The 15,310-nt window shown below is 48.3% G+C and overlaps 8 non-coding genes across 8 annotated transcripts; all 8 read left to right on the top strand.

The window, feature by feature from the left end:
- Positions 1 to 319: 319 nt before the first annotated feature.
- LOC141210296 (U2 spliceosomal RNA) lies at positions 320 to 510 on the top strand. Its single transcript, XR_012280468.1, has one exon. It is a non-coding gene; the product is annotated as a U2 spliceosomal RNA (small nuclear RNA).
- A 1,120-nt stretch (positions 511 to 1,630) lies between these two features.
- LOC141208754 (U2 spliceosomal RNA) lies at positions 1,631 to 1,821 on the top strand. Its single transcript, XR_012278969.1, has one exon. It is a non-coding gene; the product is annotated as a U2 spliceosomal RNA (small nuclear RNA).
- A 1,123-nt stretch (positions 1,822 to 2,944) lies between these two features.
- LOC141208753 (U2 spliceosomal RNA) lies at positions 2,945 to 3,135 on the top strand. The gene has a single exon (XR_012278968.1). It is a non-coding gene; the product is annotated as a U2 spliceosomal RNA (small nuclear RNA).
- Positions 3,136 to 4,251: 1,116 nt separating this feature from the next.
- On the top strand, positions 4,252 to 4,442 carry LOC141208752 (U2 spliceosomal RNA). Its single transcript, XR_012278967.1, has one exon. It is a non-coding gene; the product is annotated as a U2 spliceosomal RNA (small nuclear RNA).
- A 1,121-nt stretch (positions 4,443 to 5,563) lies between these two features.
- Positions 5,564 to 5,754, top strand: LOC141208751 (U2 spliceosomal RNA). The gene has a single exon (XR_012278966.1). It is a non-coding gene; the product is annotated as a U2 spliceosomal RNA (small nuclear RNA).
- A 1,118-nt stretch (positions 5,755 to 6,872) lies between these two features.
- Positions 6,873 to 7,063, top strand: LOC141208748 (U2 spliceosomal RNA). The gene has a single exon (XR_012278965.1). It is a non-coding gene; the product is annotated as a U2 spliceosomal RNA (small nuclear RNA).
- A 5,979-nt stretch (positions 7,064 to 13,042) lies between these two features.
- LOC141208747 (U2 spliceosomal RNA) lies at positions 13,043 to 13,233 on the top strand. Its single transcript, XR_012278964.1, has one exon. It is a non-coding gene; the product is annotated as a U2 spliceosomal RNA (small nuclear RNA).
- A 1,120-nt stretch (positions 13,234 to 14,353) lies between these two features.
- Positions 14,354 to 14,544, top strand: LOC141208746 (U2 spliceosomal RNA). Its single transcript, XR_012278963.1, has one exon. It is a non-coding gene; the product is annotated as a U2 spliceosomal RNA (small nuclear RNA).
- Positions 14,545 to 15,310: the final 766 nt, after the last annotated feature.

Below are 15,310 nucleotides of genomic sequence, written 5' to 3'. Positions count from 1 at the left end.
TAATTAATCAGCAACCCTCCTGCTAAGGGTAGACAGCTGCTCGTTCCACCCCCCCCCCCGCCTTAATTGGTTCTCCTCCCTTCCAACGGTGTTGAGGCGGGTGGGAACAGCCGGGGGTTGAGGGTACTGTGCTAAAAGAGGTGGAGTTATGCAGATCTAAAACGCGTGGATTGCAGCAGCAGCAAGCCGAAAAGTGCAGGCATGTGAGGGATCTAGAGGTTGACAGCATGTCTTCTTAACGGGAGTCCAGGTGGCCATCTCCACAAATGGACTTTTCAGAATCCTTGGGTGGCACCGTAGTCGGAAACCAATTCTGGTTATCGCTTCTCGGCCTTTTGGCTAAGATCAAGTGTAGTATCTGTTCTTATCAGTTTAATATCTGATACGTCCCCTATCTGGGGACCATATATTAAATGGATTTTTAGAACAGGGAGATGGAAAAAGAGCTTGCTCTGTCCACTCCACGCATTGACCTGATATTGCAGTATCTCCAGGACCGGTGCACCCCTTCTTTAATGCAGTTTCTATAATCAGAAAGAATTGAATTCAATGCTTTTTGTTCATTTTGCTTGTTTGTCGGATTTTGGGATGGACTCTTTGGCTTTGCTTTTCTTCTCCTCATTGGATTTTTCATGTTAAAAGTTGCAGAAGCCAGATGACAAGCTCATTTTGGTTCAACTTCAGCAACTGTGCATTGCATTGCCATGTAATGTAATGTAATGCAATGCTATCTATCTAGCTCTCCCTCTATACTTCCTTTTGGATAAACAGACATATTAGGCAAGCATTTTGGAGCTTTCACCTAAATAACTACAGGTGGTGAGATAAGCTGCACAATATAATTGACCTTTCAGTATATTGTTGCACACACACCATCTATTTAGCAAATGCCCTTGTTATCAACAGCAGCCTTTTAAACTCACCTGAGCTAACAGGTATGTGAGCTGGTTACTCTGCTGCGCTTAAAATTTCTTTTTTGGTTTGCTACAATGCCTTTTCTGAAACGTTGTCTCCCTCTGCTGGAACACTGACTTCTTTCATTTAATGCCTGCAGACTATAAAAGAGAAACCAACCCAAAAAGTTTGGTTGATTAGTCTGTGGCATTCTTTTAAACTGTTGCTTATGGCGGTCTCTGTGAGCTTCTCAGTGACATTCAGCCATCCAGGTATCCCGCCTGCAGTAGACGGAATGTGGCAATGGAACGCTGGCTGCGCGTGTCATAATAGGCTCTGAGCCTTTATATACCTGCGCACAGCAGCAGCCACCTTCAGTCTGCTGCTGGACAGCCAGCAGCAGCAGCAGCAGGAGAGGTAATTAATCAGCAACCCTCCTGCTAAGGGTAGACAGCTGCTCGTTCCACCCCCCCCCCGCCTTAATTGGTTCTCCTCCCTTCCAACGGTGTTTAGGCGGGTGGGAACAGCCGGGGGTTGAGGGTACTGTGCTAAAAGAGGTGGAGTTATGCAGATCTATAACGCGTGGATTGCAGCAGCAGCAAGCCGAAAAGTGCAGGCATGTGAGGGATCTAGAGGTTGACAGCATGTCTTCTTAACGGGAGTCCAGGTGGCCATCTCCACAAATGGACTTTTCAGAATCCTTGGGTGGCACCGTAGTCGGAAACCAATTCTGGTTATCGCTTCTCGGCCTTTTGGCTAAGATCAAGTGTAGTATCTGTTCTTATCAGTTTAATATCTGATACGTCCCCTATCTGGGGACCATATATTAAATGGATTTTTAGAACAGGGAGATGGAAAAAGAGCTTGCTCTGTCCACTCCACGCATTGACCTGGTATTGCAGTATCTCCAGGACCGGTGCACCCCTTCTTTAATGCAGTTTCTAAAATCAGAAAGAATTGAATTCAATGCTTTTTGTTCATTTTGCTTGTTTGTCGGATTTTGGGATGGACTCTTTGGCTTTGCTTTTCTTCTCCTCATTGGATTTTTCATGTTAAAAGTTGCAGAAGCCAGATGACAAGCTCATTTTGGTTCAACTTCAGCAACTGTGCATTGCATTGCCATGTAATGTAATGTAATGCAATGCTATCTATCTAGCTCTCCCTCTATACTTCCTTTTGGATAAACAGACATATTAGGCAAGCATTTTGGAGCTTTCACCTAAATAACTACAGGTGGTGAGATAAGCTGCACAATATAATTGACCTTTCAGTATATTGTTGCACACACACCATCTATTTAGCAAATGCCCTTGTTATCAACAGCAGCCTTTTAAACTCACCTGAGCTAACAGGTATGTGAGCTGGTTACTCTGCTGCGCTTAAAATTTCTTTTTTGGTTTGCTACAATGCCTTTTCTGAAACGTTGTCTCCCTCTGCTGGAACACTGACTTCTTTCATTTAATGCCTGCAGACTATAAAAGAGAAACCAACCCAAAAAGTTTGGTTGATTAGTCTGTGGCATTCTTTTAAACTGTTGCTTATGGCGGTCTCTGTGAGCTTCTCAGTGACATTCAGCCATCCAGGTATCCCGCCTGCAGTAGACGGAATGTGGCAATGGAACGCTGGCTGCGCGTGTCATAATAGGCTCTGAGCCTTTATATACCTGCGCACAGCAGCAGCCACCTTCAGTCTGCTGCTGGACAGCCAGCAGCAGCAGCAGCAGGAGAGGTAATTAATCAGCAACCCTCCTGCTAAGGGTAGACAGCTGCTCGTTCCACCCCCCCCCCCCCGCCTTAATTGGTTCTCCTCCCTTCCAACGGTGTTGAGGCGGGTGGGAACAGCCGGGGGTTGAGGGTACTGTGCTAAAAGAGGTGGAGTTATGCAGATCTAAAACGCGTGGATTGCAGCAGCAGCAAGCCGAAAATTGCAGGCATGTGAGGGATCTAGAGGTTGACAGCATGTCTTCTTAACGGGAGTCCAGGTGGCCATCTCCACAAATGGACTTTTCAGAATCCTTGGGTGGCACCGTAGTCGGAAACCAATTCTGGTTATCGCTTCTCGGCCTTTTGGCTAAGATCAAGTGTAGTATCTGTTCTTATCAGTTTAATATCTGATACGTCCCCTATCTGGGGACCATATATTAAATGGATTTTTAGAACAGGGAGATGGAAAAAGAGCTTGCTCTGTCCACTCCACGCATTGACCTGGTATTGCAGTATCTCCAGGACCGGTGCACCCCTTCTTTAATGCAGTTTCTAAAATCAGAAAGAATTGAATTCAATGCTTTTTGTTCATTTTGCTTGTTTGTCGGATTTTGGGATGGACTCTTTGGCTTTGCTTTTCTTCTCCTCATTGGATTTTTCATGTTAAAAGTTGCAGAAGCCAGATGACAAGCTCATTTTGGTTCAACTTCAGCAACTGTGCATTGCATTGCCATGTAATGTAATGTAATGCAATGCTATCTATCTAGCTCTCCCTCTATACTTCCTTTTGGATAAACAGACATATTAGGCAAGCATTTTGGAGCTTTCACCTAAATAACTACAGGTGGTGAGATAAGCTGCACAATATAATTGACCTTTCAGTATATTGTTGCACACACACCATCTATTTAGCAAATGCCCTTGTTATCAACAGCAGCCTTTTAAACTCACCTGAGCTAACAGGTATGTGAGCTGGTTACTCTGCTGCGCTTAAAATTTCTTTTTTGGTTTGCTACAATGCCTTTTCTGAAACGTTGTCTCCCTCTGCTGGAACACTGACTTCTTTCATTTAATGCCTGCAGACTATAAAAGAGAAACCAACCCAAAAAGTTTGGTTGATTAGTCTGTGGCATTCTTTTAAACTGTTGCTTATGGCGGTCTCTGTGAGCTTCTCAGTGACATTCAGCCATCCAGGTATCCCGCCTGCAGTAGACGGAATGTGGCAATGGAACGCTGGCTGCGCGTGTCATAATAGGCTCTGAGCCTTTATATACCTGCGCACAGCAGCAGCCACCTTCAGTCTGCTGCCTGACAGCCAGCAGCAGCAGGAGAGGTAATTAATCAGCAACCCTCCTGCTAAGGGTAGACAGCTGCTCGTTCCACCCCCCCCCCCCGCCTTAATTGGTTCTCCTCCCTTCCAACGGTGTGGAGGCGGGTGGGAACAGCCGGGGGTTGAGGGTACTGTGCTAAAAGAGGTGGAGTTATGCAGATCTAAAACGCGTGGATTGCAGCAGCAGCAAGCCGAAAAGTGCAGGCATGTGAGGGATCTAGAGGTTGACAGCATGTCTTCTTAACGGGAGTCCAGGTGGCCATCTCCACAAATGGACTTTTCAGAATCCTTGGGTGGCACCGTAGTCGGAAACCAATTCTGGTTATCGCTTCTCGGCCTTTTGGCTAAGATCAAGTGTAGTATCTGTTCTTATCAGTTTAATATCTGATACGTCCCCTATCTGGGGACCATATATTAAATGGATTTTTAGAACAGGGAGATGGAAAAAGAGCTTGCTCTGTCCACTCCACGCATTGACCTGGTATTGCAGTATCTCCAGGACCGGTGCACCCCTTCTTTAATGCAGTTTCTAAAATCAGAAAGAATTGAATTCAATGCTTTTTGTTCATTTTGCTTGTTTGTCGGATTTTGGGATGGACTCTTTGGCTTTGCTTTTCTTCTCCTCATTGGATTTTTCATGTTAAAAGTTGCAGAAGCCAGATGACAAGCTCATTTTGGTTCAACTTCAGCAATTGTGCATTGCATTGCCATGTAATGTAATGTAATGCAATGCTATCTATCTAGCTCTCCCTCTATACTTCCTTTTGGATAAACAGACATATTAGGCAAGCATTTTGGAGCTTTCACCTAAATAACTACAGGTGGTGAGATAAGCTGCACAATATAATTGACCTTTCAGTATATTGTTGCACACACACCATCTATTTAGCAAATGCCCTTGTTATCAACAGCAGCCTTTTAAACTCACCTGAGCTAACAGGTATGTGAGCTGGTTACTCTGCTGCGCTTAAAATTTCTTTTTTGGTTTGCTACAATGCCTTTTCTGAAACGTTGTCTCCCTCTGCTGGAACACTGACTTCTTTCATTTAATGCCTGCAGACTATAAAAGAGAAACCAACCCAAAAAGTTTGGTTGATTAGTCTGTGGCATTCTTTTAAACTGTTGCTTATGGCGGTCTCTGTGAGCTTCTCAGTGACATTCAGCCATCCAGGTATCCCGCCTGCAGTAGACGGAATGTGGCAATGGAACGCTGGCTGCGCGTGTCATAATAGGCTCTGAGCCTTTATATACGTGCGCACAGCAGCAGCCACCTTCAGTCTGCTGCCTGACAGCCAGCAGCAGCAGCAGCAGGAGAGGTAATTAATCAGCAACCCTCCTGCTAAGGGTAGACAGCTGCTCGTTCCACCCCCCCCCCCGCCTTAATTGGTTCTCCTCCCTTCCAACGGTGTTGAGGCGGGTGGGAACAGCCGGGGGTTGAGGGTACTGTGCTAAAAGAGGTGGAGTTATGCAGATCTAAAACGCGTGGATTGCAGCAGCAGCAAGCCGAAAAGTGCAGGCATGTGAGGGATCTAGAGGTTGACAGCATGTCTTCTTAACGGGAGTCCAGGTGGCCATCTCCACAAATGGACTTTTCAGAATCCTTGGGTGGCACCGTAGTCGGAAACCAATTCTGGTTATCGCTTCTCGGCCTTTTGGCTAAGATCAAGTGTAGTATCTGTTCTTATCAGTTTAATATCTGATACGTCCCCTATCTGGGGACCATATATTAAATGGATTTTTAGAACAGGGAGATGGAAAAAGAGCTTGCTCTGTCCACTCCACGCATTGACCTGGTATTGCAGTATCTCCAGGACCGGTGCACCCCTTCTTTAATGCAGTTTCTAAAATCAGAAAGAATTGAATTCAATGCTTTTTGTTCATTTTGCTTGTTTGTCGGATTTTGGGATGGACTCTTTGGCTTTGCTTTTCTTCTCCTCATTGGATTTTTCATGTTAAAAGTTGCAGAAGCCAGATGACAAGCTCATTTTGGTTCAACTTCAGCAACTGTGCATTGCATTGCCATGTAATGTAATGTAATGCAATGCTATCTATCTAGCTCTCCCTCTATACTTCCTTTTGAAAAAACAGACATATTAGGCAAGCATTTTGGAGCTTTCACCTAAATAACTACAGGTGGTGAGATAAGCTGCACAATATAATTGACCTTTCAGTATATTGTTGCACACACACCATCTATTTAGCAAATGCCCTTGTTATCAACAGCAGCCTTTTAAACTCACCTGAGCTAACAGGTATGTGAGCTGGTTACTCTGCTGCGCTTAAAATTTCTTTTTTGGTTTGCTACAATGCCTTTTCTGAAACGTTGTCTCCCTCTGCTGGAACACTGACTTCTTTCATTTAATGCCTGCAGACTATAAAAGAGAAACCAACCCAAAAAGTTTGGTTGATTAGTCTGTGGCATTCTTTTAAACTGTTGCTTATGGCGGTCTCTGTGAGCTTCTCAGTGACATTCAGCCATCCAGGTATCCCGCCTGCAGTAGACGGAATGTGGCAATGGAACGCTGGCTGCGCGTGTCATAATAGGCTCTGAGCCTTTATATACCTGCGCACAGCAGCAGCCACCTTCAGTCTGCTGCTGGACAGCCAGCAGCAGCAGCAGGAGAGGTAATTAATCAGCAACCCTCCTGCTAAGGGTAGACAGCTGCTCGTTCCACCCCCCCCCCCGCCTTAATTGGTTCTCCTCCCTTCCAACGGTGTTGAGGCGGGTGGGAACAGCCGGGGGTTGAGGGTACTGTGCTAAAAGAGGTGGAGTTATGCAGATCTAAAACGCGTGGATTGCAGCAGCAGCAAGCCGAAAAGTGCAGGCATGTGAGGGATCTAGAGGTTGACAGCATGTCTTCTTAACGGGAGTCCAGGTGGCCATCTCCACAAATGGACTTTTCAGAATCCTTGGGTGGCACCGTAGTCGGAAACCAATTCTGGTTATCGCTTCTCGGCCTTTTGGCTAAGATCAAGTGTAGTATCTGTTCTTATCAGTTTAATATCTGATACGTCCCCTATCTGGGGACCATATATTAAATGGATTTTTAGAACAGGGAGATGGAAAAAGAGCTTGCTCTGTCCACTCCACGCATTGACCTGGTATTGCAGTATCTCCAGGACCGGTGCACCCCTTCTTTAATGCAGTTTCTAAAATCAGAAAGAATTGAATTCAATGCTTTTTGTTCATTTTGCTTGTTTGTCGGATTTTGGGATGGACTCTTTGGCTTTGCTTTTCTTCTCCTCATTGGATTTTTCATGTTAAAAGTTGCAGAAGCCAGATGACAAGCTCATTTTGGTTCAACTTCAGCAACTGTGCATTGCATTGCCATGTAATGTGTTATGCACACGCCCGGACAGACTGGCGTGTGCGGTTGTAGTGGTTCCACTGGACCATGAACCGGAGAGTGCCTGGAGGGGCGTGACTAAGTATCTGGCCGATCCGACCAAGATGGCACGACGGCATACGACGCCAGTGCACCAGGGAGAAACCGGGCAGAGGGACCAGGTGCTACTCCAGGTCAAACTCCGGACACGGGGGTTGACCCACACAGGGATTACTGGAACAGGCTGGTAGGCTGGCACACAGACTGGTGGGTATAGGCAGGCACGACTGGTATGCAGGCAGGGGGGGTATAGGCAAGCACAGCAAGTGTGCAGACAGGGAGGCACTAGCAGGTAGGAACACAGGCGGGATAGGACCCAGTACACACTGGGACTCAGGAATAATACAGGCAGAGGGGTACAGGCAGGGCAGGACAGGACTGCCGGAGCAGCGGGCAGAAGCAGGGCAGGACAGGACTGCCGGAGCAGCGGGCAGAAGCAGGGCAGGACAGGACTGCCGGAGCAGCGGGCAGAAGCAGGGCAGGACAGGACTGCCGGAGCAGCGGGCAGAAGCAGGGCAGGACAGGACTCTGTTCACACGGAACAGACAGGAAGGGAAAGACAGAGCCAGACACCCACAGGGTACTTGCAGTGAAGTAGCGAGTGGACCACAAACTCACAAACGGGAGTACAGAGACAACAGGCAGGAGTTAGGTACGAGTTCAGACTCTGCAGAAAAAGGAAGGGAACGGACATAGAGGCAAAACAGGTAAAGGATAGGAGAGAGTTCAGACTGGAACTGAGTGTACGGAGGAGACCGACACTGCAGCGGGATACAGGAGCGGGTCTGGGAATACTGCCCCCAGAGAGGCGGGACGAACAGGCAAGGAGCGTGTTCAGACAGGACAGACAAGATACAGGAGCGGGTCTAGGTAATCGGCCCCTAGAAGGCGGGAGGAACAGGCTAGGAGCGTGTTCAGACAGGACAGACAAGATACACAGAAAGGACTCAGTTCAGACACGGGAACAAATACCGCAAAGCAGGAGACATACAGGACTCAGTTCAGACACGGGAGCTGATAAAGCATTAGACATACAGGACACAGTTCAGACACGGGAGCTGATACCGCAAAGCAGGAGACATACAGGACTCAGTTCAGACACGGGAACTAATACCGCAAAGCAGGAGACATACAGGACTCAGTTCAGACACGGGAGCTGATACCGCAAAGCAGGAGACATACAGGACTAAGTTCAGACAGGCCTGGAAATACAGCCTCCAGGAAAGGCAGACAAGGAAACAAAGACGGGACCTGGCACCTTCAGAGTGCAAGCACACACTGAAGGAAACACTATGCTCAGGCAGGGATAGAAGGGAGCTGCTGAGCTACATACCAATTGTCAGACAGCAATAGGCTGAGGACGCACAAGGGGTGTGACCCACAGCAGGTACAAAAAGCAGGAAGTGATCGGGCGCCGCCCTTAAGCAGCAGAGACAGACACAAACAGACAGCATGGAGGGAAGCCAGAGAGACATTCTGGACAGGAGATCAAGTGCGCGCTCCTGCACAGTGGGAGATGGACCACTATGCAAGGACGCCGCCAGGTATGTTACAGTACCTCCCCCCTTACGCCCCCTCTTCTTCAGGCCTGCCAGAATCTTCCGCAGGGAATTCGAGGACCAGTCGTTCACTGGGTTGGAGGGGGACAGAGACTTGAGGGTAATCTCTGCTTCGAGGTACATCTTGTCAAGCTCACAGGAAAAAATAGACGGGTTATCAGGTACATAATGAGGAAAAGTCACTGTCTCTTTGTTATCTGGTGGTACCCCGGAGGATTCAGGAAACAACTGGAGGTCCTCCGCCGGGTCAGAAGAGTGCAGAGGCTCAGAGAAAACAACTGCTTCAGAGTACACTAGGTCGGACTCACTGGAGGAAGCAGGCGAGGTATCGGGTACCGAGTATAGGAAAGTCTCTGTCCATTCACCACCAGGTGGCACCCCGAAGGGTTCTGAACACAACTGGAGGTCCTCCGCCTGGTCGGAGTGGTGTAGAGACTCGGGAGTAACCTCTGCTTCGGAGTACACTAGGTTGGACTCACTGGACGAAGCGAGCGAGGTATCAGGTACAGAGTATAGGAGAGTCTCTGTCCTTTCGCTACCAGGTAGCACCCCGAAGGGTTCAGGAGACAACTGGAGATCCTCCGCCTGGTCAGAGGGGTGTAGAGACTCGGGGGTAACTACCACTTTGGGGTACCCATTGTCAGGCTCACAGGACGAAGCGGACAAAGTATTGAGTACCGGGTGTAGAGAAGTCTCTCTCCATTTGTCATCGAGAGGTATCCCGGAGGATTCTGGAGGCAACAGGGGATCCTCCGCCAGGTAGTAGAGGTGCACAGACTCTGAGGTAACCACAGCTTTGGAGCATCCTTGGACATGCACACCGGTTAAAGAGAGAGAAGCAACTGATGCCGGGTGCAGGAAGTTCTCCTGTGTGGAGTCTGGATGGGCAGAAGTCTCTTCGGGCAGGAGAACTGGTGCACTACCCACGCACATTACCCATTGGGGTTTCTCCGGGATACAGGGAGATGAAGCTTCAGTAGGGACTTCAAGGTTGGGGTCAGGAGGTCTCAGGGAGGACAGACCCTGGCGTGACGGCTTGCCTCTAAGTCTAGCACGTCTGGACTGCCTCTTGAGGTTGAGAGAAGTATTCCGGAAAGCGTAGTCACCCTGTGAGGATTCTGGGTGGGCAGTAGTCTCATTGGGCTGGAGGACTATTGCGCTACCCACACACATTACCCATCGGGGCTGCTCCGGGATATTGGGAGGTGAAGCTTCAGCAGGAGCCTCCGGGTTAGGATCATCGAAGACCATTAGAAAGGCCACCAGGAAGGCCATTAGGTCCAGGAGGATCGGATCCTGTGTTTCATATAGGGGGTTGATCCATTCCAAGGCATCACCCGCCAGGTAAGACATAATAAAGGCCACTTTAGCCCAATCGGAAGGAAAAGAGAGAGGGTAGGCCTTAAAGTGTAGCATGCATTGCTCCACAAATGCACGACACTGTCTTGGATCCCCATAGTAACGTGGCGGATCCGCAGGAACGAGAGCTGATAGATCCATCTGGACGGTGCGTAATTCGCCTGGAACTCAGCTAAGGGAAAAAAAATTTATTTATTTATTTTAATGCATGTATTCGCTGGAAAAACTTCTCAGAGAGCGAAGGCCGTGGGGCTCAACGGGAACCATGGCCTGAGCATGCTGTTATGCACACGCCCGGACAGACTGGCGTGTGCGGTTGTAGTGGTTCCACTGGACCATGAACCGGAGAGTGCCTGGAGGGGCGTGACTAAGTATCTGGCCGATCCGACCAAGATGGCACGACGGCATACGACGCCAGTGCACCAGGGAGAAACCGGGCAGAGGGACCAGGTGCTACTCCAGGTCAAACTCCGGACACGGGGGTTGACCCACACAGGGATTACTGGAACAGGCTGGTAGGCTGGCACACAGACTGGTGGGTATAGGCAGGCACGACTGGTATGCAGGCAGGGGGGGTACAGGCAAGCACAGCAAGAGTGCAGACAGGGAGGCACTAGCAGGTAGGAACACAGGCGGGATAGGACCCAGTACACACTGGGACTCAGGAATAATACAGGCAGAGGGGTACAGGCAGGGCAGGACAGGACTGCCGGAGCAGCGGGCAGAAGCAGGGCAGGACAGGACTGCCGGAGCAGCGGGCAGAAGCAGGGCAGGACAGGACTGCCGGAGCAGCGGGCAGAAGCAGGGCAGGACAGGACTGCCGGAGCAGCGGGCAGAAGCAGGGCAGGACAGGACTCTGTTCACACGGAACAGACAGGAAGGGAAAGACAGAGCCAGACACCCACAGGGTACTTGCAGTGAAGTAGCGAGTGGACCACAAACTCACAAACGGGAGTACAGAGACAACAGGCAGGAGTTAGGTACGAGTTCAGACTCTGCAGAAAAAGGAAGGGAACGGACATAGAGGCAAAACAGGTAAAGGATAGGAGAGAGTTCAGACTGGAACTGAGTGTACGGAGGAGACCGACACTGCAGCGGGATACAGGAGCGGGTCTGGGAATACTGCCCCCAGAGAGGCGGGACGAACAGGCAAGGAGCGTGTTCAGACAGGACAGACAAGATACAGGAGCGGGTCTAGGTAATCGGCCCCTAGAAGGCGGGAGGAACAGGCTAGGAGCGTGTTCAGACAGGACAGACAAGATACACAGAAAGGACTCAGTTCAGACACGGGAACAAATACCGCAAAGCAGGAGACATACAGGACTCAGTTCAGACACGGGAGCTGATAAAGCAGGAGACATACAGGACACAGTTCAGACACGGGAGCTGATACCGCAAAGCAGGAGACATACAGGACTCAGTTCAGACACGGGAACTAATACCGCAAAGCAGGAAACATACAGGACTCAGTTCAGACACGGGAGCTGATACCGCAAAGCAGGAGACATACAGGACTAAGTTCAGACAGGCCTGGAAATACAGCCTCCAGGAAAGGCAGACAAGGAAACAAAGACAGGACCTGGCACCTTCAGAGTGCAAGCACACACTGAAGGAAACACTATGCTCAGGCAGGGATAGAAGGGAGCTGCTGAGCTATATACCAAGTGTCAGACAGCAATAGGCTGAGGACGCACAAGGGGTGTGACCCACAGCAGGTACAAAAAGCAGGAAGTGATCGGGCGCCGCCCTTAAGCAGCAGAGACAGACACAAACAGACAGCATGGAGGGAAGCCAGAGAGACATTCTGGACAGGAGATCAAGTGCGCGCTCCTGCACAGTGGGAGATGGACCACTATGCAAGGACGCCGCCAGGTATGTTACATAATGTAATGTAATGCAATGCTATCTATCTAGCTCTCCCTCTATACTTCCTTTTGGATAAACAGACATATTAGGCAAGCATTTTGGAGCTTTCACCTAAATAACTACAGGTGGTGAGATAAGCTGCACAATATAATTGACCTTTCAGTATATTGTTGCACACACACCATCTATTTAGCAAATGCCCTTGTTATCAACAGCAGCCTTTTAAACTCACCTGAGCTAACAGGTATGTGAGCTGGTTACTCTGCTGCGCTTAAAATTTCTTTTTTGGTTTGCTACAATGCCTTTTCTGAAACGTTGTCTCCCTCTGCTGGAACACTGACTTCTTTCATTTAATGCCTGCAGACTATAAAAGAGAAACCAACCCAAAAAGTTTGGTTGATTAGTCTGTGGCATTCTTTTAAACTGTTGCTTATGGCGGTCTCTGTGAGCTTCTCAGTGACATTCAGCCATCCAGGTATCCCGCCTGCAGTAGACGGAATGTGGCAATGGAACGCTGGCTGCGCGTGTCATAATAGGCTCTGAGCCTTTATATACCTGCGCACAGCAGCAGCCACCTTCAGTCTGCTGCTGGACAGCCAGCAGCAGCAGCAGCAGGAGAGGTAATTAATCAGCAACCCTCCTGCTAAGGCTAGACAGCTGCTCGTTCCACCCCCCCCCCCCCCCCGCCTTAATTGGTTCTCCTCCCTTCCAACGGTGTTGAGGCGGGTGGGAACAGCCGGGGGTTGAGGGTACTGTGCTAAAAGAGGTGGAGTTATGCAGATCTAAAACGCGTGGATTGCAGCAGCAGCAAGCCGAAAAGTGCAGGCATGTGAGGGATCTAGAGGTTGACAGCATGTCTTCTTAACGGGAGTCCAGGTGGCCATCTCCACAAATGGACTTTTCAGAATCCTTGGGTGGCACCGTAGTCGGAAACCAATTCTGGTTATCGCTTCTCGGCCTTTTGGCTAAGATCAAGTGTAGTATCTGTTCTTATCAGTTTAATATCTGATACGTCCCCTATCTGGGGACCATATATTAAATGGATTTTTAGAACAGGGAGATGGAAAAAGAGCTTGCTCTGTCCACTCCACGCATTGACCTGGTATTGCAGTATCTCCAGGACCGGTGCACCCCTTCTTTAATGCAGTTTCTAAAATCAGAAAGAATTGAATTCAATGCTTTTTGTTCATTTTGCTTGTTTGTCGGATTTTGGGATGGACTCTTTGGCTTTGCTTTTCTTCTCCTCATTGGATTTTTCATGTTAAAAGTTGCAGAAGCCAGATGACAAGCTCATTTTGGTTCAACTTCAGCAACTGTGCATTGCATTGCCATGTAATGTAATGTAATGCAATGCTATCTATCTAGCTCTCCCTCTATACTTCCTTTTGGATAAACAGACATATTAGGCAAGCATTTTGGAGCTTTCACCTAAATAACTACAGGTGGTGAGATAAGCTGCACAATATAATTGACCTTTCAGTATATTGTTGCACACACACCATCTATTTAGCAAATGCCCTTGTTATCAACAGCAGCCTTTTAAACTCACCTGAGCTAACAGGTATGTGAGCTGGTTACTCTGCTGCGCTTAAAATTTCTTTTTTGGTTGGCTACAATGCCTTTTCTGAAACGTTGTCTCCCTCTGCTGGAACACTGACTTCTTTCATTTAATGCCTGCAGACTATAAAAGAGAAACCAACCCAAAAAGTTTGGTTGATTAGTCTGTGGCATTCTTTTAAACTGTTGCTTATGGCGGTCTCTGTGAGCTTCTCAGTGACATTCAGCCATCCAGGTATCCCGCCTGCAGTAGACGGAATGTGGCAATGGAACGCTGGCTGCGCGGGTCATAATAGGCTCTGAGCCTTTATATACCTGCGCACAGCAGCAGCCACCTTCAGTCTGCTGCTGGACAGCCAGCAGCAGCAGCAGCAGGAGAGGTAATTAATCAGCAACCCTCCTGCTAAGGGTAGACAGCTGCTCGTTCCACCCCCCCCCCGCCTTAATTGGTTCTCCTCCCTTCCAACGGTGTTGAGGCGGGTGGGAACAGCCGGGGGTTGAGGGTACTGTGCTAAAAGAGGTGGAGTTATGCAGATCTAAAACGCGTGGATTGCAGCAGCAGCAAGCCGAAAAGTGCAGGCATGTGAGGGATCTAGAGGTTGACAGCATGTCTTCTTAACGGGAGTCCAGGTGGCCATCTCCACAAATGGACTTTTCAGAATCCTTGGGTGGCACCGTAGTCGGAAACCAATTCTGGTTATCGCTTCTCGGCCTTTTGGCTAAGATCAAGTGTAGTATCTGTTCTTATCAGTTTAATATCTGATACGTCCCCTATCTGGGGACCATATATTAAATGGATTTTTAGAACAGGGAGATGGAAAAAGAGCTTGCTCTGTCCACTCCACGCATTGACCTGGTATTGCAGTATCTCCAGGACCGGTGCACCCCTTCTTTAATGCAGTTTCTAAAATCAGAAAGAATTGAATTCAATGCTTTTTGTTCATTTTGCTTGTTTGTCGGATTTTGGGATGGACTCTTTGGCTTTGCTTTTCTTCTCCTCATTGGATTTTTCATGTTAAAAGTTGCAGAAGCCAGATGACAAGCTCATTTTGGTTCAACTTCAGCAACTGTGCATTGCATTGCCATGTAATGTAATGTAATGCAATGCTATCTATCTAGCTCTCCCTCTATACTTCCTTTTGGATAAACAGACATATTAGGCAAGCATTTTGGAGCTTTCACCTAAATAACTACAGGTGGTGAGATAAGCTGCACAATATAATTGACCTTTCAGTATATTGTTGCACACACACCATCTATTTAGCAAATGCCCTTGTTATCAACAGCAGCCTTTTAAACTCACCTGAGCTAACAGGTATGTGAGCTGGTTACTCTGCTGCGCTTAAAATTTCTTTTTTGGTTTGCTACAATGCCTTTTCTGAAACGTTGTCTCCCTCTGCTGGAACACTGACTTCTTTCATTTAATGCCTGCAGACTATAAAAGAGAAACCAACCCAAAAAGTTTGGTTGATTAGTCTGTGGCATTCTTTTAAACTGTTGCTTATGGCGGTCTCTGTGAGCTTCTCAGTGACATTCAGCCATCCAGGTATCCCGCCTGCAGTAGACGGAATGTGGCAATGGAACGCTGGCTGCGCGTGTCATAATAGGCTCTGAGCCTTTATATACCTGCGCACAGCAGCAGCCACCTTCAGTCTG

The sequence above is a fragment of the Phyllobates terribilis genome, unplaced genomic scaffold, assembly GCF_046119375.1.
Source record: "Phyllobates terribilis strain yellow unplaced genomic scaffold, ASM4611937v1 Scaffold_169__1_contigs__length_4117513, whole genome shotgun sequence".
Lineage (NCBI taxonomy): Eukaryota > Metazoa > Chordata > Amphibia > Anura > Dendrobatidae > Phyllobates > Phyllobates terribilis.
The sequence above is the reverse complement of the archived record's forward strand: the minus strand, read 5'-3'. Positions and strand labels throughout refer to the sequence as shown.